Genomic DNA, 26269 nt, shown 5'->3' with positions numbered 1-26269 from the left:
TTCCAATTTCTATTACTTTTTAAGTGTAATCCCTCATGAGACATTATGACTTCTTCAGGGTCTTCTGTACCATTAAAGACCCAAAGATCAGTCAACATTCCTATTACATTCTCCTATTGATCATTTCTTGAGTGTGTTTGATACCCTCTTGTATTGTGAGGGAACTGATGTAACCTTTAACATTCTCATTGAACAAGCCAAGGAGAGAAGTCTTGTGTATCCCTAGGTATGGTCATTACTCATGTATTAGGCAATAGACGGTTAGATTGGGTTGAATGGGAGGTTGTGTCTTCTACAAGCAACAATGGTATGGGAAAACTCTTCACATTCTCTCAAGTAGGTCATGGCTTGTCCTTCACACGTCAAAGTCTAGACTTACCATGTGTCCATTACTTTTTAAGATCATGTGTCCATTACTTTTTAAGATCATACCTTTCAAGGAAATCCCTTATGAGACCTTCGTCGGGGTCTTCTGTAACATGAAAGACCCAAATGGTCTGGTCAACTCTCTTTAGAAGTTCTCCTCTTGAGCAATTTTTGGTCGTCTTTGACACCTTCTAAGGGAATGGATGTAACCATTAATCTTTAACGTTCCCATAGAACCAGAAAAAGACACTCGTGTATCTCTCTAGGTATGGTCATGGTTACTCGTTGACATTCACTCAGGGCGATGACTATGTCATTGAGCGCTCGAATTCCTCACCACGCTTGTCTTCGGTCAATGATGAGATCTCTCCGATTGCCCTTGTGCTGAATTATAGATTACACTGGCAACATTGTCTGCGCGAGCAGAACGGGAGCTCTCCAGTCTGCTTGGGTGCTGAATGTACAGATTGTTTTTAGAGCCATCGAAAACTAGGATTCACTTGGCTCCCTCTACTGGTCTTCACCATTCACCGATAGTAAACATTTTCCCATTCATTACGGTCTTGGTTGAGAAAACATTCCCCCCACCCCCCATAACCTCAATATCTAAGGATAAGCGCCCTTAATAAGATCGGGAAACGGCTGAGATATTACCGTAAGTGTGGCACGTTGGATTGAGGGATGCTCCATTAAGAAGAACCATAGTGCAGGGGGTTAAAAGCTTTGCCATCGTAAATCACATCCTGAGCGTATATGCAGATAATCTGGGGGAATAATTACACGGAAAAGCTCCTCTGATGAATGTGGCTTTAATGGTGAAAGATTTGTACTTATAGCTGCCAGAGTAAGACGTGACTAACACCGTAGACTATATGATGAATGTGACTAACACCGTAGACTATATGATGAATGTGACTAACACCGTAGACTGTTAGATGTACGGATCCATAGGACTGTAGGGATGGAGGCACAATTCATATGCTCCCCATTGTCCTGCCGGTACTGTGATGAATGTGTTAACTATTTAATGGTCAATGATATTTGTTGCACATTGATTATGTATGTAGCGCCAACATGTTCCTCAGCGCAGTACACAGACTACAATCTCTCCACAGTGCATATTAGGATAGTCCAGTGTTTCCCAACCAGGGCGTCTCCAGCTGTTGCAAAACTACAATTCCCAGCATGCCCGGACAGCCAAAGGCTGTCCGGGCATGCTGGGAGTTGTAGTTTTGCAACAGCTGAAGCCACACTGGTTGGGAAACACTGTCACTTGACAGCTTGTACAGTATACAGCAATACTAAGGTAATGTATTGCAGCCTACTGTGAAATTACTGAAAGCCTACTGTCCAGGCATGCTGGGAGTTGTGGTTTTACAACAGCTGGAGGCACACTGGTTGGGAAACAGTAACCTAGGGGCACTTTTTATTTGTGATCAATCGATAGCTTGTACAGTACACTGCAATACTAAGGTAATGTATTGGAGCCTACTGTGAAATTACTGAACACCTACTGTCCGGGGATGCTGGGAGTTGTAGGTTTACAACAGCTGGAGGCACACTGGTTGGGAAACAGTAACCTAGGGGGACTATACTGTGTGATCACTCGATAGCTTGTACAGTACACTGCAATAATACTAAGGTAATGTATTGCAGTGTACTGTGAAATTACTGAACACCTGCTCTCCGGGCATGCTGGGATTGTAGTTTTGCAACAGCTGGAGGCTCACTGGTTGGGAAACATTAAAGGGGTACTCCGCCCCTAGACATCTTATCCACTATCCAAAGGATAGGGGATAAGATGTCTGATTGTGGGGGGCCTGCCGCATCGCTGGACGCTCCGTGCACCTGATGTCTGGGCTGCCGCAGCAAAGATCGCGGGGTCCAAGCGGCGGAACCCCCGCAATCAGACATCTTATTCCCTATCCTTTGATAGGGGATAAGATGTCTAGGGGCAGAGTACCCCTTTTACCTAGGGGGACTATACTGTGTGATCACTCGATAGCTTGTACAGTACACTGCAATAATACTAAGGTAATGTATTGCAGTGTACTGTGAAATTACTGAACACCTGCTCTCCGGGCATGCTGGGATTGTAGTTTTGCAACAGCTGGAGGCTCACTGGTTGGGAAACATTAAAGGGGTACTCCGCCCCTAGACATCTTATCCACTATCCAAAGGATAGGGGATAAGATGTCTGATTGTGGGGGGCCTGCCGCATCGCTGGACACTCCGTGCACCTGATGTCTGGGCTGCCGCAGCAAAGATCCTGGGGTCCCAGTGGCGGAACCCCAGCGATCAGACATCTTATCCCCTATCCTTTGATAGGGGATAAGATGTCTAGTGGCGGAGTACCCCTTTTACCTAGGGGGACTATATTGTTGGATCACTCGATAGCTTGTACAGTACACTGCAATGATACTAAGGTAATGTATTGCAGTGTACTGTGAAATTACTGAACACCTGCTGCTCTCCGTAGATGCTGGAAGTTGTCATTTTGCAACCCTGGTTGGGAAGAACTGTGGTATTCTGGGTAAATAGAAGGGTCCGATTTTTTATCGATCTGCACCATGCTTGCCAAGTGGGCAGGGCTTGATGGAGAAGAGGGCATCAAGCTTCAAGTAGATTTCTTAGGTTGTTGCATGGGCAGACTCAGATGCGCCTAAATTTATCAAGATCCTACACTGGCAGGGGTTCACATTAAGGGTACGTTCACACGAGCGAACCCACAGTGTATTTTACGCTGCAGATCCGCCGCTGAAGGACCGCTGTATGCTGCCTTTACATGTGCCCGCTCGGAGCAGCAATATGCCGCTACGAGCAGACACACTGCTATGTGCGAGTTGCCGCGCATGCGTGGTGTACTCGCACACGTCGAGGCCGCTCCCCCTGCTCCATGAGCTAGGCAGAGAGCTGCCGCGATGTGTGAGTATACTGCGCATGCACGCTGCGACTCGCACATCGCAGTGTGTCTGCTCGTAGCGGTGTATTGCAGCTCCGAGCAGGCGCATGTGAACGTACGCTTAAGAGGTTATCCAGGAATGCAACAGCTGAGCTAATTTTCTCCAAAAAAACAGTGCCACACCTGTCCCCAGCATTACAACTTGGCTCCATTCACTTCAGTGGAACGGAGCTGCAATTACAAATGTGACCTGAGGATAGGGGGGCGCTGTTTTTCTAATCCTGAATAACCCAGTGAGAAATGCCAGTTAAGTTCCCCCTTTTACTGTCAGATCTTTCAACAGATTACAGACGGTCACTGGGAATCCCAGAAGGGCAGCAACTCATTCCCAAGGGACCCTTCAATTGTCCAATTTGGGGAACCCCCTTTTAACCTGTTAAACCACAAGATAGTTTTTAGACTGTGGATAGTACCTAACAAGAACTTGTGGTAAACATACAAAGCCCATGATGGTGTATCACAGTCCCACTTTAAACCCGGGACCCCAGTGTTGTGAATAACAGAACTGGGGGACTTGGGGATTATGCCTGAACACAGAGGGACCATGCTTAACCACTGAGGGACCATGCCTGACCACTGAGGGACCATGCCTGACCATTGAGGGACCATGCTTAACCACTGAGGGACCATTCTTTACCACTGAGGGACCATGCTTAACCACTGAGGGACCATGCCTGACCACTGAGGGACCATGCTTAACCACTGAGGGACCATGCCTGACCACTAAGGGACCATGCTTAACCACTGAGGGACCATGCCTGAACACAGAGGGACCATGCCTGACCACCGAGGGACCATGCTTAACCACCGAGGGACCATGCTTAACCACTGAGGGACCATGCTGAACCACTGAGGGACCATGCCTGACCACTGAGGGACCATGCTTAACCACTGAGGGACCATGCCTGACCACTGAGGGACCATGTTTGACCACTGAGGGACCATGCATGAACACTGAGGGACCATGCCTGACCACTGAGGGACCATGCCTGACCACTGAGAGACCATGCCTGATCACTGAGGGACCATGCTTGACCACTGAGGGGCCATGTTTGACCACTGAGGGACCATGCCTGACCACTGAGGGACCATGTTTGACCACTGAGGGACCATGCATGAACACTGAGGGACCATGCCTGACCACTGAGGGACCATGTCTGACCACTGAGAGACCATGCCTGATCACTGAGGGACCATGCTTGACCACTGAGGGACCATGCCTGACCACTGAGGGACCATGCCTGACCACTGAGGGACCATGTTTGACCACTGAGGGACCATGCCTGACCACTGAGGGACCCTGTCTGACCTCTGAGGGATCATGCCTGACCATTGAGGGACCCTGCCTGACCACTGAGGGACCATGCCTTACCACTGAGGGGCCATGTTTGAATATTGAGCTACCATGCCTGACCACTGAGGGACCCTGTCTGACCTCTGAGGGATCATGCCTGACCATTGAGGGACCCTGCCTGATCACTGAGGTACCCTGCCTGATCACTGAGGGATCATGCCATACATAGAGGGGGTTTCCTATCATGGCAACACTTGCTGGTTGTGAGAGTCGGATCACTCCTTAAAATAAAGAGGCTTCTGAAATCCTTCTTGCACAGGATCATTCCTGACTAAGTGCAGGTTCACGGTCCTATGTTCTTGAGCAGGACTGAGCTGTAGGTTTCCACATAGCACCCGCTTGGAATTGTGGTTTAGTAGGTATAAGGTGAAGAATAGTGGCCCGGTGGTCGGCCTGGCATCACTGGCATCATCATTTGGTGATATGGCGGGTTCTGTAGGGGGAGGGATTTTTGTGATGTTAGAATTGCTTATGGAGAAGATGGAAGGGACCAACCAAACCTGCTGCACTGACCACCTCTATGGCGTGTATATGTTATGCATACTCCAGGGCAGGTCATGGACAAGCCAATGGGAGGCCACAGCCCTGTGCATATCACAAGGGTTCGAGTTAGGTAAAAAATAATAATGATAAATAAGATCTCATATTGGGTGTTACAACATTTTAACCATAATACTGTAAAATTCTGATAATTTGGCAGAATTGTAGCCCCCAAGATGGCGTGCCTCCCCATTCTACACCATTACTACTCTTGGATTAACCCCTTCCTTGGTATTGTCCATTTGAGGGGGTTCTGGTCAGATGTCTTCCTATGTTGTCCCATTGGGCTAATCCCACTAACTATAAGGCCAGCTAGCTCAGTTGGTAGGGCATGAGGTTCTTAAAGGGGTACTCCGCTGCTAGACATCTGATCCCCTGTCCAAAGGATAGAGGATAAAATGCCTGATTGCGATCTCGCTGCTGCACTCGGCGTTCATTTAGAATGTCTGGTTCAGCGCCGTGCCCCCTCTCGGCCGCGCCCGCTCAATGCAAGTCTATGGGAGGGGGCGTGGCTGTGACATCATGAGCGGGGCGTAACTGTGACATCACGAACCTCCGCCCTTCATCACCAGTCATCCGGAGCGAAGTTTGCTCCATGTACCGGGTGTCTGGGGTGCCGATATTGTGGGGGTCCCCAGCGGCGAGACCCCTGCGATCAGACATCTTATCCCCTATCCTTTAGATAGGGGATAAGATGTCTAGGGGCGGAGTACCCCTTTAAGCTGGATTTACGTCACTATGACGGCCTCGGAGGCATGGACACATGGTCACCTTGTTTTCCAAGCGTATCCGAGTTCTGGCTTGGACTAAAAGGTGCAGTAGACGACAGCGAAAACTCTAAACGTGACTACGTTTGGGTCTTAGAATAAGATGGGGTCAGTGCCGTGCCGAGCATCGGTACACTGATTTTGAGATTCTGACAACGTTTTTAAACCTTGAAGGGAATCCGGCTTATAGACATGGGTTGGAAAGATAGGCCAGTGGTCTTCAAACTGTGGACCTCCAGATGTTGCAAAACTACAACTCCCAGCATGCCATGAGCAGCCTTGGGCATCGTTTATTGCAGTGGTCTTTAAACTTTGGACCTCCAGCTATTGCAAAACTACAACTCCCAGCATGGCCAGATAGCCTTGGGCCTGGTCTTATTCAGTGGTCTTCAAACTGTGGACCTCCAGATGTTGCAAAACTACAACTCCCAGCATGCCATGAGCAGCCTTGGGCATCGTTTATTGCAGTGGTCTTTAAACTTTGGACCTCCAGCTATTGCAAAACTACAACTCCCAGCATGGCCAGATAGCCTTGGGCCTGGTCTTATTCAGTGGTCTTCAAACTGTGGACCTCCAGATGTTGCAAAACTACAACTCCCAGCATGCCATGAGCAGCCTTGGGCATCGTTTATTGCAGTGGTCTTTAAACTTTGGACCTCCAGCTATTGCAAAACTACAACTCCCAGCATGGCCAGATAGCCTTGGGCCTGGTCTTATTCAGTGGTCTTCAAACTGTGGACCTCCAGATGTTGCAAAACTACAACTCCCAGCATGCCATGAGCAGCCTTGGGCATCGTTTATTGCAGTGGTCTTTAAACTTTGGACCTCCAGCTATTGCAAAACTACAACTCCCAGCATGGCCAGATAGCCTTGGGCCTGGTCTTATTCAGTGGTCTTCAAACTGTGGACCTCCAGCTGTTGCAAAACTATAACTCCCAGCATGCCATGAGCAGCCTTGGGCATCGTTTATTGCAGTGGTCTTTAAACTTTGGACCTCCAGCTATTGCAAAACTACAACTCCCAGCATGGCCAGATAGCCTTGGGCCTGGTCTTATTCAGTGGTCTTCAAACTGTGGACCTCCAGATGTTGCAAAACTACAACTCCCAGCATGCCATGAGCAGCCTTGGGCATCGTTTATTGCAGTGGTCTTTAAACTTTGGACCTCCAGCTATTGCAAAACTACAACTCCCAGCATGGCCAGATAGCCTTGGGCCTGGTCTTATTCAGTGGTCTTCAAACTGTGGACCTCCAGCTGTTGCAAAACTATAACTCTAAGCATGCCATGAACAGCCTTGGGCATGGTTTAATGCAGTGGTCTTCAAACTGTGGACCTCCAGATGTTGCAAAACTACAACTCCAAGCATGCCCAGACAGCCTTGGGCATGGTTTAAAGGGGTACTCCCGTGGAAAACTTTTATTTATTTTTTTTAAATCTACTGGTGCCAGAAAGTTAAACAGATTTGTAAATTACTTCTATTGAAAAATCTTAATCCTTCCAATACATTTTATGGGCTGTACACTACAGAGGAAATGCTTTTCTTTTTTGATTTCTCTGATGTCATGACCACAGTGCTCTCTGCTGACCTCTGCTGTCCATTTTCGGAACTGTCCAGAGCAGCATATGTTTGCTATGGGGATTTTCTCCAAAAATGGACAGCAGAGGTCAGCAGAGAGCACTGTGGTCGTGACATCAGAGAAATCCAAAAAGAAAAGAATTTCCTCTGTAGTATATAGCCCCTAAAAAGTACTGGAAGGATTAAGATTTTTTAATAGAAGTAATTTACAAATCTGTTTACATTTCTGGCACCAGTTGATTTAAAAAAAATAAGTTTTCCACAGGAGTACCCCTTTAATGCAGTGGTCTTCAAACTGTGGACCTCCAGATGTTTCAAAACTACAACTACAAGCATTCCATGAACAGCCTTGGGCATGGTTTAATGCAGTGGTGCAGTGGTCTTCAAACTGTGGACCTCCAGATGTTGCAAAAGTACAACTCCCAGCATTCCCTGATAGCTTTGGACATGGTCTAATGCAGTGATCTCCAAACTGTGGAATCCAGCTGTTGCAAAACTACAACTCCCAGCATGCCCGGACAGCCGTTGGCTGTCCAGGCATGCTGGGAGTTGTAGTTTTGCAACTGCTGGAGGTCCACAGTTTGGAGACCACTAATACAGACGATGCTTTGTATGTTACTACTGCCCTTTCATTGTAAATCCCTGTGTCCTACACCTCAGCGTTTAACCATTTGACTGCTGACCCCATGTACACAATGTCACCTGTCCTCAGAATCCTCTATACCCTTCTATATCCTCTATATACTTCTATATCCTCTATATACTACTATATCCTCTATATACTTCTATATCCTCTATATACTCCTATATCCTCTATATACTTCTATATCCTCTATATACTACTATATCCTCTATATACTTCTATATCCTCTATATACTCCTATATCCTCTATATACTTCTATATCCTCTATATACTCCTATATCCTCTATATACTCCTATATCCTCTATATACTTCTATATCCTCTATATACTCCTATATCCTCTATACGCTTCTATATCCTCTATATACTCCTATATCCTCTATATACTTCTATATCCTCTATATACTCCTATATCCTCTATATACTCCTATATCCTCTATATACTTCTATATCCTCTATATACTCCTATATCCTCTATATACTTCTATATCCTCTATATACTTCTATATCCTCTATATACTTTTATAGCCTCTATATACTCCTATATCCTCTATATACTCCTATATCCTCTATATACTCCTATATCCTCTATACACTTCTATATCCTCTATATACTCCTATATCCTCTATATACTCCTATATCCTCTATATACTCCTATATCCTCTATATACTTCTATATCCTCTATATACTTCTATATCCTCTATATACTCCTATATCCTCTATATACTCCTATATCCTCTATGTACTCCTATATCCTCTATATACTTCTATATCCTCTATATACTCCTATATCCTCTATATACTCCTATATCCTCTATATACTTCTATATCCTCTATATACTCCTATATCCTCTATATACTCCTATATCCTCTATATACTCCTATATCCTCTATATACTCCTATATCCTCTATACACTTCTATATCCTCTATATACTCCTATATCCTCTATATACTTCTATATCCTCTATATACTTCTATATCCTCTATATACTCCTATATCCTCTATACCCTTATATATCCTCTATATACTCCTATATCCTCTATATACTCCTATATCCTCTATACACTTCTATATCCTCTATATACTCCTAGATCCTCTATACACTTCTATAACCTCTATATACTCCTATATCCTCTATATACTTCTATATCCTCTATATACTCCTATATCCTCTATACACTTCTATATCCTCTATATACTCCTATATCCTCTATATACTTCTATATCCTCTATATACTCCTATATCCTCTATATACTCCTATATCCTCTATATACTCCTATATCCTCTATATACTTCTATATCCTCTATATACTTCTATATCCTCTATATACTCCTATATCCTCTATATACTCCTATATCCTCTATGTACTCCTATATCCTCTATATACTTCTATATCCTCTATATACTCCTATATCCTCTATATACTCCTATATCCTCTATATACTCCTATATCCTCTATATACTTCTATATCCTCTATATACTCCTATATCCTCTATATACTCCTATATCCTCTATATACTCCTATATCCTCAATGTACTCCTATATCCTCTATATACTCCTATATCCTCTATATACTTCTATATCCTCTATATACTCCTATATCCCCTATATACTCCTATATCCTCTATATACTCATCTCCTGAACACAGAACAGTAACACGATGGTATTTTATCAATGAGTTCTCACTCGGAGTTGAATGAAATTCCTGGCTGATTCTTCTCTCGCTGATTACAGAACATTAGCGCAATGTCTGCGAGTGGAAGTGAACCTGACAGATGCAACGTGGGTAAGAGCCGCGTCTACTACGGCACGGAGGAGGTCACATGTGTACGATGCATCTGTCCCCCATAACGGCTTTAAAACCTCCTGATGTTGCAAAACTACAACTCCCAGCATGCCCTGACAACTTTGGCCATAGTATAATGCAGTGGTCTCCAAACTGCGGACCTCCAGAAGTTGTAATACTACAACTCCCAGCAAGCCCTGACAGCCTTGGACATGATATAATGTAGTGGTCTCTAAACTATGGACCTCCAGATGTTGCTAAACTACAACTCCCAGCAAGCCCTGACAGCCTTGGACATGGTCTAATGCAGTTGTCTCCCAACTGTGGACCTTCAGATTGATGCAAAACTACAACTCCCAGCATGCCCTGACCGCCTGGGGCATGGTCTAATGCATTAGACTCCCAACTGTGGACCTCCAGATGTTGCCAAACTACAACTCCCAGCATGCCCTGACTGCTTGGGGCATGGTCTAATGCATTAGACTCCCAACTGTGGACCTCCAGATGTTGCCAAACTACAACTCCCAGCATGCCCTGACAACCTTGGGCATGGTCCCATGTAGTGGTCTCCCAATTGTGGCCCTCCAGCTGTTGCCAACTACAACTCCCAGCATGCCCTGACAGCTTTGGACATGATCCAATGTAGTGGTCTCTAAACTATGGACCTTCAGATTGATGCAAAACTACAACTCCCAGCATGCCCTGACAGCTTTGGACACGATATAATGTAGTGGTTTCTAAACTATGGACCTCCAGATGTTGCAAAACTACAAGTCCCAGCATGCCCGGACAGCCAACGGCTGTCCGGGCATGCTGGGATTTGTAGTTTTGCAACAAGTGGGGTTCCCCGGTTTGGAGACACTGCCCTGTCAGATTATTTTTTCTATATCTATTTAAACTATTTTATTCATTCATTTTAATTAGAGATGAGCGAACTTACAGTAAATTCGATTCGTCACGAACTTCTCGGCTCGGCAGTTGATGATTTATCCTGCATAAATTAGTTCAGCTTTCCGGTGCTCCCGTGGGCTGGAAAAGGTGGATACTGTCCTAGGAGACTCTTTCCTAGGACTGTATCCATCTTTTCCAGCCCACCGGAGCACCTGAAGGCTGAACTAATTTACGCGGGATAAGTCATCAACTGCCGAGCCGAGAAGTTCGTGACGAATCGAATTTACTGTAAGTTCGCTCATCTCTCATTTTAATCACACAAGGCAGTGTTTTTCATACACTATGGGGAAGATTTATCAAAACCTGTGAAAAGGAAAAGTTGCCCAGTTGCCCATAGCAACCAATCAGATGGCTTCTTTCACTTTGCAGAGTTAAAAATGAAAGAAGCGATCTGATTGGTTGCTATGGGCAACTGGGCAACTTTTCCTTTTCACAGGTTTTGATAAATCTCCCCCCCCCCCACTGTGTGTCTCCAGCTGTTGCAAAACTAAAACTCCCAGCATGCCTGGACAGCCAACAGCATGATGGGAGTTTTAGTTTTGCAACAGCTGGAGACACAGGGGATGCAGTTGTGTCGAAACATAACATAAGGTGACTACTTGGCGTGCTGCGTGTATCATTGCTCTAGCCCCCCTCGTGTGTTATTAGCCGGCACGACTTACACGTCTCTGAGTCACGTACCTGGCGCAGTCATGTGAACCGGACCAAGGTTCCCTATAAATAACAGAAAATTGCATGTGTTGCGCTTGTAGGTGGGTGTCTACTGGGATAAAAAAAAAAAAAAAGGAAAAATCCCCCATAAGGTTGTTTTTTTTCCCTCTTGAGCAGCTGAGTGCCATGCTAAATAGGGCATACATAATATTTACCATGCGATGAGTGATTGTATTCTGAAAACACATCACAATGAGTGATACAGGGCTCACGACTGCCGTTCCTATTTTTTCTGCTCGCAGTATATATATATATATATATATATATATATATATATATATATATATATGTGATCTCGATGAAAGAAAAATCTTCCAGTGACGTTACATTCCATATATTACAGATGTGGTTATATGGTGAGGTTGCGGCTCTCAGCAGTCGGGTTGGGGCTGGTGACATGTAGTCGTAGTCAGGGGGGGAGGGTCTGCGATTTTTTTTTATAATTGAATTGGTTACTCCTATCCATGTAAAAAACGGAATGGGACTTTTGAATTTGAATTAGTAATTTTTTTTCTTCAAAACATTATGTTTTTTTTACTGGATGGCGCCAACCAGTTTGCAAAGCTTGGCATGAGATTGCCCCGCCTTGAGTCGCTGCGTCCTCACCCACAATCCTTTGCTGTGATCTCACGCTATCTAGCAATCTAGTAAGATCGTAGTGTGATGGTCTTGATGTACGTCATCTGGCTGTTTAGGTAACGGGCTTGTCAGAGTGCTAGGTTAGTTGTATTACCGCCATCATCTTCAGCAGTACCACGTGAGTCATGAGCGGGCGATCTACTGTATCTCACTGTGTGTTCTCTCTGCAGCAGCTGCGATCATATAGTTCTGGCCACAGAGGAGAGCAAGAGAAAAAAGCGCGCGAGGAAAGGGCAGAGCAGAGGCACTAGGAGACTAGGGCCAGCGATCACCCAGCCAACACCCAACTAGAGCTACCCAACACCCAGCCAGAGCCAGCTAGCACCCAACCAACACCCAATTAGAGCTACCCAACACCCAGCCAGAGCCAGCTAGCACCCAGCCAACACCCAACTAGGGCCAGCCAACACTAAGCCATAGCCAGCTAGCACCCAGCCAACACCCAACTAGAGCTACCCAACACCCAGCCAGAGCCAGCTAGCACCCAGCCAACACCCAACTAGGGCCAGCCAACACCAACATAGCCAGCTAGCATGCTGCAAGAACCCAACTAGGGCCAGCCAAAGCCAGATAGCACCCAGCCAGCAGTCAACTAGCTACCCAACATCCAGCCAGCACCCAGCATGAACCAGCCAGCACTAAGCATGAGCCAACCAAGACCCAGCCAACACCCAACCAGCACCCAGCCAGCACTCAACTAGAGCTACCCAACACCCAGCCAGAACCAGCCAGCACCCATCCAGAACCAGCAAGCACTAAACTAGAGCCAACCAAGACCCAGCCAGCACCCAGCCCGCACTCAACTAGAGCTACCCAACACCCAGCCAGCACTGAACTAGATCCAGCCAAGACCCAGCCAGCACCCAACCAGAGCAAGTCAGAACCCATTCAGAACCAGCCAGCACTAAACTAGAGCCAACCAAAACCCAACCAGCACCCAACCAGAACCAGACAGCCCACAACCAGCACCCAGCCATTACCCAACTAGCACCCAGCAAGCACCCATCCAGAGCCAGCCAACACTCAACTAGAGACAGCCGGCACCCAGCCAGAGCCAGTCACCATCCTGTCAGAGCCACCAGTCACGGTGACAGGAGTGTGTCAGCTAAGACAGGAGTCCACAGCAGGAGTCTTAAATGAGCATTTTAATGGACAATATATATATATATATATATATATATATATATATATATATATATGTATATATATATATATATATATATATATATATTGATGTATACCTTAGCATAAAGACAGACTTGTCCCGTGGAGTATTTGTCAGACAAGATACAAGCAGACGGGAGAGTATGGTCAGGAGTGACGTGCCACCTTAGTATGGGACACAATGGTGATGTAAGAGTTAATCATCCGTAGTGACATAATAGTCACTATACCTTCTATATATATATAGCTCACCTTACAAGGGTTAAAGGAATTTGTTTTCATGTTAATAATTCTGATTGTTCCTACATCACTGGGCGTCTACCAGCTGGTGTCTTTACACTTTGTCATTCTGACTAAATGTGACTGATGATTAAGACCTTGGATAATAGAAATGCGTCAAGAGATTTCTATTACTGAAGTCATGTATTTTTATTATGGATTGGCTTATAATAGATCCCGTGATGGACTGCTGCTTGTTGTTCTTACTAAAGTTACAGGTGAGGCTCCACCATGCATTACATCTACAGCTGGTGTGCTGTGCGAGTCCCCTGTAATGCCCCTGTACCTAATATAAATGCCCCTGTAACCAGATGTAGCGCCCCCAGGAGCCAGTAATGAGATACAACATCTGTCTGTCATCTCAGGTAGATCGATTGTGACTGTCTACATAAATCCTTTATGAAGGGCATATCCACCATACTCATATCTATCTTCTATCTATCTAGCTATCTATCTTCTATCTATCTTCTATCTATCTCATATCTATCTATCTACAAACAAAATTCCAATATGAGCAGCACACCAAGTAGCCAGAAAAGATGATGTCGGGTGCAAGCAAACTAGAGCCTCGGCCGGGGAGCTCCTTCATCCTCATATCCAAAATAGATGCAGCACATCACCGGATTCAGTACAAAGTGAGGAAGTTTATTCCGTGATGTATTACAGACAACGTTTCACCAGCCTCACGCTGGCTTTTTCAAGTAACAAGTGAGTGATAAGTGCGGGGCTTTATACAATGCCCTCCCATCATTGTATGACATCACATGATTCAAATTAGCAAATGTAAACATAAGTGGTATAATACAAACTTATACAGAAAAGAAGGGGCTATATATTACACCTTATTTTCTGTATAAGTTTGTATTATACCACTTATGTTTACATTTGCTAATTTGAATCATGTGATGTCATACAATGATGGGAGGGCATTCTATAAAGCCCCGCACTTATCACTCACTTGTTACTTGAAAAAGCCAGCGTGAGGCTGGTGAAACGTTGTCTGTAATACATCATGGAATAAACTTCCTCACTTTGTACTGAATCCGGTGATGTGCTGCATCTATTTTGGATATCTTTCCATCTATCTCATATCTATCTATCTATCTCATATCTATCTATCTCATATCTATCTATTTCATTTCTATCTATCTATCTCATATCTATCTATCTATTTCATATCTATCTATCTATCTATCTATCTATCTATCTCATATCTATCTATCTATCTATCTCATATCTATATATCTATCTCATATCTATCTATCTCATATCTATCTGTCTATCTATCTTATGTCTATCTATCTATCTCATATCTATCTATCTCATATCTATCTATCTCATATCTATCTATCTCATATCTATCTATCTCATATCTATCTATCTCATATCTATCTAACTATCTATTTCATATCTATCTCATATCTATCTAACTATCTATCTCATATCTATCTATCTATCTCATATCTATCTATCTCATATCTATCTATCTATCTAACTATTTCATATCTATCTATCTCATATCTATCTAACTATCTATTTCATATCTATCTATCTCATATCTATCTAACTATCTATCTCCTATCTATCTATCTATCTATCTATCTATCTAACTATCTATCTCATATCTATCTATCTCATATCTATCTATCTCATATCTGTCTATCTAGGTGATGCTATATTGCTACAATCCAAAAATTAAAAAAATTGAGGTGCTTTTGTGTATATTTAGCCTAGCAGCGAGCACCTGTACACCGGGTCCATGCAATAGTTTGGTATCAGTATGTGCTGGACAACTTATCCTTTTTTGTGTTATACATATGGGGGAGTGGCTACCTCCATGTTGGCTCCTGCACCCCACCCGTCTTATAAGGTGCTGGATGTTCCAGACCTTACAAGCCTGGTAACTGATTGCACAGAGGCATATTCATAGTGTAGGGTCCGTCCCAATGAGGTCACCTTATCGCGGTGGGATGATCCAAACTATTTTGGCCAAATGGTGAGCAAAGTACCTAAATTTTTTCATTTTTTGCATTGTAGCAATAGAGCATTTCATGTTTTATCTGTATTTTTGTGCTAGCACTGTGCTGCTGTATTCTCCTGTTTATCTATCTATCTATCTATCTATCTCATATCTATCTATCTCATATCTATCTATCTTACATCTATCTATCTCATATCTATCTATCTCACATCAATCTATCTCACATCCATCTATCTCACATCAATCTATCTCATATTTATCTATCTGTCTATCTCATATCTATCTATCTCACATCCATCTATCTCACATCAATCTATCTCATATTTATCTATCTGTCTATCTCATATCTATCTATCTATCTCATATCTATCTCATATCTATCTATCTATTTCATATCTATCTATCTGTCTATTTCATATCTATCTATCTAAAATCTATCTATCTATCTATCCACCTCATATCTATCTGTCTCATATCTATCTATCTATCTCATATCTATCTATCTCATATCTATCTATCTATCTATCTCATATCTATCTCACATCTATCAATCTCATATCTCTCATATCTATCTATCTGTCTATCTCATATTTATCTATCTATCTCATATCTATCTATCTCATATCTATCTATCTCATATCTATGTATCAATCTCATATCTATCTATCTCATATCTATCTCATATCTATCTCACATCTATCTATCTCATATCTCTCATATCTATCTATCTGTCTATCATATCTATCTATCTCATATCTATCTATCTCATATCTCTCATATCTCTCATATCTATCTGTCTATCTCATATCTATCTATCTATCTATCTCATATCTATCTATCTATCTCATATCTATCTATCTATCTATCTCATATCTATCTATCTATCTCATATCTATCTATCTCATATCTATCTATCTATCTCATATCTATCTATCTATCTCCTATCTATCTATCTATCTATCTATCTATCTCCTATCTATCTATCTATCTATCTGATATCTATCTCATATCTATCTATCTCATATCTATCTATCTATCTCATATCTATCTATCTCATATCTATCTATCTCATATCTATCTATCTCATATCTATCTATCTCATATCTATCTATCTCTTATCTATCTATCTCATATCTATCTATCTCATATCTATCTATCTCATATCTATCTATTTTTTCAAATCTTTCTATGTCATATTTATCTTATGTATCTTTCCTATGTGTATTTTATCTTTATAGCCCCTTTACATGGCTGAGTCGCGGCCCTGTCACCGCCTCAGTGTAGTGTAACATCTGCATGGTACTAAAATTAATCTTCCCCTTAGGAAATTGCGCTGTCAGAAGAAAAACAACATGATTATTAAAAAAAAAAGGACAGAACATGTTGCAGTGCCGCAGAGATTTATTATGGGTCTTACCATGTCACTATGTTTAAAGGGTTTGTATCCTGAAGACAGCCACGGTCTATGTAACCCATCGTTTCCTAACCAGGGTGCCTCCAGCTGTTGCAAAACTACAACTCCCAGCATGCCCGGACAGCCAAAGGCTGTCCGGGTATGCTGGGAGTTGTAGTTTTGCAACAGCTGGAGGCACCCTGGTTGGGAAACACTGGTTTATATAATCTATTAGGGTAGTGTTTTTCACATAGTGCGTTTCCAACTCTCAGCATGCTCGGACAGCATGATTCTTCTTTTCATACCATGACGGACAATACTTCGGGCACAAGTCATCACTGGCATCGTAGTCTTGTTGGCACAGGATGGCTAAAACTGAATATGGGTCTTCCCCACAATAAGCCTGAGCTTCATATTATCACAAAGCATAAAACACAAACCCAGTGTTTCCCATCCAGGGTGCCTCCAGCTGTTGCAAAACTCCAACTCCCAGCATGCCCGCACAGCTTTCGGCATGCTACTCTGGATGGTCCCCTTTGGCACTGCACAGGGATGTCTATTACTGAAAAATATTTTAAAATTCTATTTATGGCACTGTTTCCCAACCAGGGTTCTCCCTGCACATCCCTGTGCAGTGCCAAAGGGGACCATCCAGTGTAGCATGCCGAAGGCTGTCCGGGCATGCTGGGAGTTGTAGTTTTGCAACAGCTGGAGGCACCCTGCTTGGGAAATACTGCCTTAAAGGGGTACTCCACTGGAAAAAATTTTTTTTAAATCAACTGGTGCCGGAAAGTTAAACAGATTTGTAAATGAATTCTATGAAACAATCTTAATCCTTCCAGTACTTATCAGCTGCTGTATGCTCCACAGGAAGTTTTTTTCTTTTTATTTCCTTTCTTTCTGACCACGGTGCTCTCTGCTGACACCTCTGTCCATTTTAGGAACTGTCCAGAGCAGGAGCAAATCCCCATAGCTAACCTATCCTTCTCTGGACAGTTCCTAAAATGGACAGAGGTGTCAGCAGAGAGCACTGTGGTCAGAAAGAAAGGAAATAAAAAGAATAAAACTTCCTGTGGAGCATACAGCAGCTGATAAGTACTGGAAAGATTAAGATTGTTTCATAGAATTCATTTACAAATCTGTTTAACTTTCTGGCACCAGTTGATTAAAAAAAACAGAGATGTCAGCAGTGAGCACTGTTGCCAGACAGAAAAGAACAACTCAACTTCAGCAGCTGATAATTATTGGAAGGATTAAGATTTTTTTTAATAGAAGTAATTTACAAATCTGTTTCACTTTCTGGTTCCAGTTGATGTAAATAGAATCGTTTTTTCCTGGAATACCCCTTTAACAACAGCGCCAATTTTATAGCCGCACTTTTAATTAATAAATCATTTGTCTGACGGTCTCTTTCCTTAGTAAAAGCCTTTATCAGATCGGGTTCTCATACTTTTTCACACTTTGATGATCTCTCTTCAGTTTTCATGAAATATCAATAGTTTTTCATGCTTTTCGCAAGATATTGAACTATTTCACACGTTTCGTCTTCAGAATGGTCGTTCTTTCTCCCAGTTTCGCATTAGAACTGTGAACAGTCTCTTTAAAGAAGCACTTTAAGATTGTTTCCTTCTATTGTGCAGCATAGGCTATTATTAGAGAGTAATATAAAGGTTCTTGTGCATGCATTGTGCTTACCTGTTGTAGCTGACGTGGCAGGCATGGCATAGGCTACCATTTTGAATTGAAATTTATTACTGAAATGTTTTGTGATGCTGCCTACATTTCCCTTGAATCCTCTGGCTGAGGGTGTGGTGTTTGATCATGGCACCTGGTCATCTCGTCAGGCTGTTGTTGTTCACCCAGAAGAATTCATTAGACTTATAGGTGGATTGTTGTCAGTTCACAATATGTGCAGTTTTGATGCATTCTCCTATCCAAAGTGTGTTTATGAGAGAAATATTGCCATGAGGACAAAGTGATTCGAACTATAATCACTATAGGAGGGGTTATAAAGATTTTAAACTGTGTTCACACATTGATTTTTTTTTTTTTTACTAAGGGCAGGTGTATAGCTACTATACATCCTGATCCCAGATAGCAGCAGCAGTATACAGATACATCTGTAGGGGTACAAATAGTATATATCCTGATCCAATAGAGATAGCAGCAGTATACAGATAGAGCTAGAGGGAAGGTGTATAACTACTATATAACCTGATCCAATAGAGATAGCAGCAGTATACAGATAGAGCTAGAGGAAAGGTGTATGACTACTATATAACCTGATCCAATAGAGATAGCAGCAGTATACAGATAGAGCTGGAGGGAAGGTGTATAACTACTATATATCCTGATCCAATAGAGATAGCAGCAGTATACAGATAGAGCTGGAGGGAAGGTGTATAACTTCTATATATAATAATCCCATAGAGCTGGCAGCAGCAGTATACAGATAGAACTGGAGGTTAGCTATATAAATACTATTTATTCTGATTCCATAGAGACATCAGCAGTATACAGATAGAGTTGGAGGGGAGGTGTATATCTTCTATGTATTGTGATCCCAGATAACAGCAGCAGTATACAGAAAGAGCTGAAGGGGAGAGACTAGCAGGAGAATTGATAGATGATGACATTCTCCTGTATTTTGCAGCTGACCCAGGACTCACCACTTGTTCTAAAGGAATTAAGGAATGTAATAGACAGACCCCTATTTTTAATATTCAGGGACTCTATAGTAACAGGGACTGTTCTCCAGGACTGGTGCAGGGCAAATGTGGTGCCAATATTTAAAAAGGGGTCAAAAGGTGTTTTTGTGTTTTTTTTTGTGTTGTTGGAATTATAGGCCTGTTAGTTTAACCTCTGTTGTATGTAAATTGTTTGAGGGTTTTCTAAGAGATGCTATTTTGGAATATCTTGATAAAAATAAATGTATGACTCCATATCAGCTTTATGAGGGATCGGTCCTGTCACCTGATCAGCTTTTATGAGGAGGTGAGCTCCAGACTGGACCAGGGGGAATCGCTGGATGTCGTATATCTGGATTTTTCCAAAGCATTCGATACAGTTCCACATAAAAGGTTGGTGCATAAAATGAGAAGGATTGGGCTGGGGGAGAATGTGTGTAAGTGGGTAAGTAACTGGCTCAGTGATAGGAAACAGAGGGTGGTTATTAATGGTAATTATTCTGATTGGGTGACTGTTACTAGTGGGGACCACAGGGGTCCGTATTGGGTCCTATACTATTTAATATATTCATTAGTGACCTTGTAGAGTGGTTGAATAGTAAAGTAACAATCTTTGCAGATGATACTAAACTCTGTGAAGCGATAAACACTATAGAGGACAGTGCACTGTGTATAGTAGATAACACTATAGAGGACAGTGCACTTTGTATAGTAGATAACACTATAGAGGACAGTGCACTGTGTATAGTAGATAACACTATAGAGGACAGTGCTTTGTGTATAGTAGATAACACTATAGAGGACAGTGCACTGTTACAAATGGATCTGGATAGGTTAAAGAGGCTGGGATTATGTATTAAATGGGAGCACACTAGGGACGACTGACATGTAAAAGGACTTGGGAGTCTTAGTTAACAGTAAATTTAGCTGTAGTGACCAGTGTTGGGCAGCTGCTGCCAAGGCTAATAAAATCATGGGGTGCATCAATAGGGGCATAGATGCCCACGACAAGGAAATAATTCTACCGCTGTACAAATCACTAGTCAGACCACACATAGAATACTGTGTACAGTACTGGTCAGACCACACATAGAATACTGTGTACAGTACTAGTCAGACCACACATAGAATACTGTGTATAGTACTGGTCAGACCACACATAGAATACTGTGTACAGTACTGGTCAGACTACACATGGAATACTGTGTACAGTACTGGTCAGACCACACATAGAATACTGTGTACAGTACTGGTCAGACCACACATAGAATACTGTGTACAGTACTGGTCAGACCACACATAGAATACTGTGTACAGTACTGGTCAGACCACACATGGAATACTGTGTACAGTACTGGTCAGACCACACATAGAATACTGTGTACAGTACTGGTCAGACCACACATAGAATACTGTGTACAGTACTGGTCAGACCACACATAGAATACTGTGTATAGTACTGGTCAGACCACACATAGAATACTGTGCACAGTACTGGTCAGACCACACATGGAATACTGTGTACAGTACTAGTCAGACCACACATAGAATACTGTGTACAGTACTGGTCAGACCACACATAGAATACTGTGTACAGTACTGGTCAGACCACACATAGAATACTGTGTACAGTACTGGTCAGACCACACATAGAATACTGTGTACAGTACTGGTCAGACCACACATAGAATACTGTGTACAGTACTGGTCAGACCACACATAGAATACTGTGTACAGTACTGGTCAGACCACACAGGGAATACTGTGTACAGTACTGGTCAGACCACACATAGAATACTGTGTACAGTACTGGTCAGACCACACATAGAATACTGTGTACAGTACTGGTCAGACCACACATAGAATACTGTGTACAGTACTGGTCAGACCACACATAGAATACTGTGTACAGTACTGGTCAGACCACACATAGAATACTGTGTACAGTACTGGGCACCAGTGTACAAGAAAGACAGAGTGGAGCTGGAGAGGGTTCAAAGACGGGCAACCAGGATAATACGGGGAATGGGAGGACTACAGTACCCAGAAAGATTATCAGAATTGGGGTTATTTTGTTTTGAAAGAAGAAGTCTTAGGGGAGACCTAATAACTATGTATAAATATAACAGGGGACTATACAGAGATCTATTGATACCCAGGACTGTATCTATATCAAGGGGCATCCTCTACGTCTAGAGGAAAGGTTTCCACACCAGCACAGACGGGGGTTCTTTACTGTAAGAGCAGTGGGACTGTGGAATTCTCTCCTGATGGGGTGGTCATGGTGAACTCTGTAAAAGAATTTAAAAGGGGTCTGGATGCATTTTTGGAGAATAATAAAATCACTGGTTATATATATTAGATTTATAGGGACAGATCGTTGATCCAGGGATTAATTCTGATGCCATATTTGGAGTCGGGAAGGAATTTTTACCTCTAGTATGAGGGTTTGTTCCTTCCTCTGGATCAATTCAACTCACTAGGGACTCATTAGGGTTATAGGTTGAACTTGATGACCTCTGGTGTTATTTCAACCTTATGAACTATGTTACTTCCTCTGACACAAGGAACACTGTGATTTTTGGTGTGTCAGACTGGTGATCACATGACCCAGTTACAATAATGAAACACACTAGCGTATATATGTCAGATGGAGGCCATAATGTGAGCACGTCCTTACGCTGTATATATGTCAGGAGGATCTCGGCCCTTACATTTCATCTCCTGATGCGGCTGATAACAGGAAGCGATAGATTGAATTCCGTTTAATGTAACGAATTTCGCATCTTCCTGTACAGAACTAATTATGGAATTCGCTCCTCAAGAATGATCTGTTCCTTGTATTCAGCCAGAAGCTATGTGAATATTAATATTCTGTATCTCACGCTTACGGGGGGTGGGGTGGGGGGGGGGGGGGAATAAATAAAAAAAATTCTGCAAAGTTTCAGATAAGACGAAGTTTAAGTCTGTCAATTTGTGAAGAGTCCTACGGCTATAAGTGTTACAACCATGACAGGTCTGGAAGAACAGTCGGCGACTAAATTCTGTTCTCATGGGTTTTATTATTACTGCTACAGGAATCAAGCATAAAGTCAGTGTTTTCCATCCAGGGGGCCTCCAGCTGTTGCAAAACGACAGCTCCCAGCATGCCCGGACAGCCTTCGGCTGTCCGGGCTTGCTGGGAGTTGTAGTTTTGCAACAGCTGGTGGCCCCCTGGTTGGTAAACACTGCTGTAAGCAGAAGCCAGTTAAAGGGGTACTCCGGTAAAAACCTTTTTTCTTTTAAATCAACTGGTGACAGAAAGTTAAACATATTTGTAAATTACTTCTATGAAAAAAATCTTAATCCTTCCAGTACTTATTAGCTGCTGAATGCTACGGAGGAAATTCATTTTTTTTTTTTAACACTGATGACATCACGAGCACAGTGCTCTCTGCTGACATCTCTGTCCATTTTAGCAACCATGCATAGCAGATGTATGCTAAGGGCAGCATGGTGGCTCAGTGGTTAGCACTGCTGCCTTTCAGTGCTGGGGACTTGGGTTCAAATCCCACTAAGGACAACAATAAATAAAGCGTTATTATTATTATAATAACGTCAGCAGAGAGAACTGTGCTCGTGATGTCATCGGAGAGCATTCCAAAAAGAAAAGAATTTCCTCTGTAGTATTCAGCAGCTAATAAGTACATGAAGGATTAAGATTTTTTAATAGAAGTAATTTACAAATATGTTTAACTTTCTGCCACCAGTTGATTTAAAAGAAAAAAGGTTTTCACCGGAGTACCCCTTTAAATCAGTTACTAAGAAATTTCAGTAATTGACATCTCTGTGCAGTACCAAAGGGGTTGGGGTTCTCTGAAGGCCCTTTGAATTTTGGATGTTATCACTGATGTGAATTGCTATGGAGTTTATACATTAAAATTTCATATGGACTGTGCACAGTCCATATGTTCTAAAATCCATACTTTTAAATGAATGGCAATCTCTATGTAGTGCCAAAGGGGTTTAAGAATACATACAAATTTTGGTCTGTATCGTACATGAGTTCTAAAACCCATACTTTTAAATTAATTTTTTAAAATCAAGGATGCTAACAATAATGGAAAAGAAAGTGACATACAGCCCATATGTTAAAATCAGTAGCAATCTCTACACAGTGTCAAAGGGGTTTGAAAGCTCTATAGAGTCGATACTTTTTAGAGGCTAATTCAGATTAGAAACTCAGTCTTCGGCTGCCGGGCATGCTGGGATTTGTAGTTTTGCAATAGCTGGAGGGGCCCTGATTGGGAAACACTGCCCTAAGCAGAAGCCAATTGAATCAATTACTTTGAATGTGTACCAGATTTTTCAGTAATTGACATCTCTGTGCGGTGCCAAAGGGGTTTGGGTTCTCTGAAGGCCTTGTGAATTTTGGATGTCATCGCTGATATGAAGTGCTATGGAGTTTATACCTAAAAATTTCAGCCTAGGGGTTTTGCTTAGAGTCCATATGTTCTAAAATCCATACTTTCAAATTAATGTCAATCTCTAGGTATTGCCAAAGGTTTTTTTTTAAGAACTCTGTAGAGTCCATGTGTTTTAAATCCTATACGTTTAAATTATTCTGGAAAATCAATGATGTAACAATAACGTAAAAGAAAGTGACATAAAGTCACATATGTTAAAATCAGTAGCAATCTCTACACAGTGTCAAAGGGGTTTGAAAGCTCTATAGAGTCTATACTTTTTAGAGGCATATTCAGATTAGAAACCCAGCCTTCGGCTGTCCAGGCATGCTGGGAGTTGTAGTTTCGCAGCAGCTGGGGGCACCCTGGTTGGGAAACACTGTACTAAGCAAAAGCCAATTGAATCAATTACTTTGAATTTGTAATATTTTTCAGTAAATGGCATCTCTGTGCGGTGCCAAAGGGGAGGCCCCTTGAAATTTGGAGATCATCACTAGAGATGAGCGAACTTACAATAAATTCGATTCGTCACGAACTTCTCGGCTCGGCAGTTGATGACTTTTCCTGCGTAAATTAGTTCAGCTTTCCGGTGCTCTGGTGGGCTGGAAAAGGTGGATACAGTCCTAGGAGACTCTTTCCTAGGACTGTATCCACCTTTTCCAGCCCACCAGAGCACCGGAAAGCTGAACTAATTTATGCAGGATAAGTCACCAACTGCTGAGCTGAGAAGTTCGTGACGAATCGAATTTACTGTAAGTTCGCTCATCTCTACCAAAGGGTTTGAATTTTGGATATCATCACTGATGAAACATAAAGTGCTATATAGTTCATACATTCAAATTTCAGGCAGTCTGTAGACAGCTGAGCCAATTTGTTCTAAAATCCATACCTTCAAATGAATCCCATCCCTGTGCCGTCCGGGTAGAGTGGGACACATATAAGGAATCTCCAGCGCCGCAGAACGCTCTGAATTCACTCACTTACCGGCACGCTGCCTCGCGCAATATCTCTATCAGATACGAGCCACACAGAGACATCACTGCTCAGATCATAAGACATTGGCCCTTAGTTACTAAGAGTGTTGTGGAGGTTTCTTTGTGGGTTTTATTCCCTACAATTTATTTTCCACGGTATTTACTAAGGTTTCCCTACATTTTGCACTTTCCCTACATTTTCCTTTTTTTTTTTTACACACGTTCTGATCTGTAGGGTTTTCCTCGGCTCAAATCCACCACATTTTCTGTGGAAACCTTAGTAAATATGTTGGGTTTTTGTGAAAATATCGGGAGTACGCCCCTTTTCTGAGACCACGCCCCCTTTTTCAGGTTTTCTTAGCAAAATGGAGAGTTAGTTGGGGTTTTTTCAATTCTGGCGCAGACACAATTGCTGGCGCAATGCGACAAAACTTGTCGGGTTTGCTATAGTAAATGAGGGCCATTGTGTTCCCCCAGCATAGCACGATCCCCGTACATGCACCTATAGCCCTACTTATTATTTGTCTAACTGGGACACCAGCACCTATTACTTACACATTTTATTCCTATTTTATTTTTATTTTCTATTTTATGTACATTGACTACCAGTCTTATCGTGGTTAGTCCGATGTTAGGGCCCTACAAAGGACACCACAAGAAATATCACTATTTGTAATAAATTGTTTTAATTTAATCTAACTCACTGGATCTACATTATTTTATATATATATATATATATATATATATATATATATATATATAATATTTTTTTTATTTTTATACACCTATACATTGGTTTTAATCAAGCCCAGACTTAAAGGGGTACTCTGGCGCAAAGACATCTTATCCCTTATTCAAAGGATAGGGGATAAGATGCCTGATCGCTGTGGTCCCGCCGCTGGGGACCCCCGTGATCTTCCACGCCGCACCCCGTTAGAATCAGCCCCCGGAGCGTGCTCGCTCGGGGTCTGATTACTGGCGATCACGGGGACGGAGCATAGTGACGTCACGGCTCCGCCCCCGGCTCATGGCTCTAACAGCT

The 26269-nt window shown here is 42.5% G+C and overlaps 1 protein-coding gene across 3 annotated transcripts in view; it reads left to right on the top strand.

Moving 5' to 3' along the window:
• The window catches only part of ADCY8 (adenylate cyclase 8), a 318781-nt gene that overhangs the window by 2690 nt on the left and 289822 nt on the right, over positions 1–26269 (top strand). The window lies entirely within an intron of this gene.

The sequence above is a fragment of the Hyla sarda genome, chromosome 5 (genome assembly GCF_029499605.1).
Source record: "Hyla sarda isolate aHylSar1 chromosome 5, aHylSar1.hap1, whole genome shotgun sequence".
NCBI lineage: Eukaryota > Metazoa > Chordata > Amphibia > Anura > Hylidae > Hyla > Hyla sarda.
Note: the sequence above shows the minus strand (reverse complement) of the source record. Positions and strands in the feature narration are given on the sequence as shown.